The 1,779-nt window shown below is 37.4% G+C and overlaps 1 pseudogene; it reads right to left on the reverse strand.

The window, feature by feature from the left end:
* Nucleotides 1–644: 644 nt before the first annotated feature.
* LOC149576249 (tryptophan aminotransferase-related protein 3 pseudogene) lies at nucleotides 645–1,533 on the reverse strand (annotated as a pseudogene).
* Nucleotides 1,534–1,779: the final 246 nt, after the last annotated feature.

A 1,779-nucleotide genomic window follows, 5' to 3' on the forward strand; every position in this document is an offset into this window, starting at 1 on the left:
AATTAAAACTGCTAATAACAACAATCAAGATCTATGCTTGAAAACTATTACTAGCTCAATGCTGATCCATAGATTCATAAACATCTACACCATACCGTGAGAATGCTCACTACAAAGAGAATCAACATTTCTAACAATTTAGATTTAGAAAAAGGGAACTCAAATTGCACGTTCCTTTATTTTCTTGCACCAAGAACTCAAGAGGAATTTATGATTACAAATACAAGATTTGTACATACTTTCCAAATATCATCTCCTAATCAAAGTTTAAGCATAGTGCTCCCTTTTTCCAAAGCCCAAAAAGTCCCTTTACAAAGCCAACAAGAGCCCTTATATAGACATAGAGGTTAATAACTACCTCTTCGTGGTTAATAACCACCTCCAAAATATGTGATTTTGGGGAGGTTAATTAACCTTTATAAAATTAACCTAATACGACCTAAAACTTAGATTTTACATATTTTCGCGAAAGAATATTGCATAATAAATCTTTGCTGATCTCTTTTTTATATTTGAACGATTCATTCAAATAACATCACTTTATTAATGAATGCATATCCTCGTTTTTATGAAGAGACCAAGAGCTGTGGCGTGTGTGCTGAATACTAACTTTATGTTCATGATCTCTCCAATTATGTTTATATCTACCAATTGTGCTTTTCTTCAATGTAATCGTACATCTTCTCATATACATCGCAGTCTTTAACAATCGTCCACCCGTGCCGGGAACCTACATGGCCGATGAGCTTGAGGAGGGTGAAAAGCACAACATCATCATCGGCTAGGCTTGGGATTCTTGTGAAGTGAGGCCAATAATATGCACGATCATTTATATCTCTCACATTCTTACTCGTCAAAACATCTTTCTTCAACCAACCATCTGGATTGTTCGGAGATGTTTAAATTCAATGAACATAGAGGTATCCAATTTCTCAACTTTCGTAACCCAAGTTCTAGCGTTTAACTTCCACACATAGTCCATTGAGTCGAACATCTCTTTTTGTTCTCTATACAAGCCATAGTATGGAGTAGCATCAACCAATTTGATGGGTTTGGCGGATTGTGGGCTTGGGAAAGGCTATAAATAGCGGCATTGATAAGCTGGGTAGAACCTGTTCCAAGAACATTATATCTTCCTTTTATGATTGCATTTCCCACAAGTTCATCAATGGCACAAATCTATTTCTCTAACTCTGGTGACGTGGAAACATATTCCAAATGGTTGTTTATGTCGTATCTCATTTTGTACCATGGCGGCACTACTGTTGCTACCGCTTCTACATTTGTAATCCAGAATGGTTTCAAGAATGTGGGATCTCCTTGGCTGGCATCCACGACACAATTTGGAACAAGTTGTGAATAGTCAAGTCCAGTGTAGTAGGGATTGCATTCACAAATCGAAAATCCATTCTCATCTCTTAGAAATGTATCAACAAACACACAACCATATCCTGAACACTGATACTCCGCTGCTACTTCTGCTTCATCTACAGCTCTTCTACTCCATCCTCCTCTCTTTTCACTTATCAACATCCTTCCTTTCTTATTAATATTATGAGCACTACCCAAAAAGTGCCCATTTTCATTATCTGAGGGACCATGAAGAAGTAAAAATTCGTTCAGAAGCAGAGAAAGTAGCAGCACCACATTGTGCGATCACTTGGGCTTTTGGGAGCCAATTGGAGGGTTGTGTTGAGGCTCCATATTGTTTGTCTAAGTTTATGTTCTTGCCCTATGTTTATAGCATTCCACGTGACTAAATGTTGTTTAGACATTCTA

Source organism: Cupressus sempervirens, chromosome 1, assembly GCF_028749045.1.
Source record: "Cupressus sempervirens isolate cs-2001-9-10 chromosome 1, ASM2874904v1, whole genome shotgun sequence".
NCBI lineage: Eukaryota > Viridiplantae > Streptophyta > Pinopsida > Cupressales > Cupressaceae > Cupressus > Cupressus sempervirens.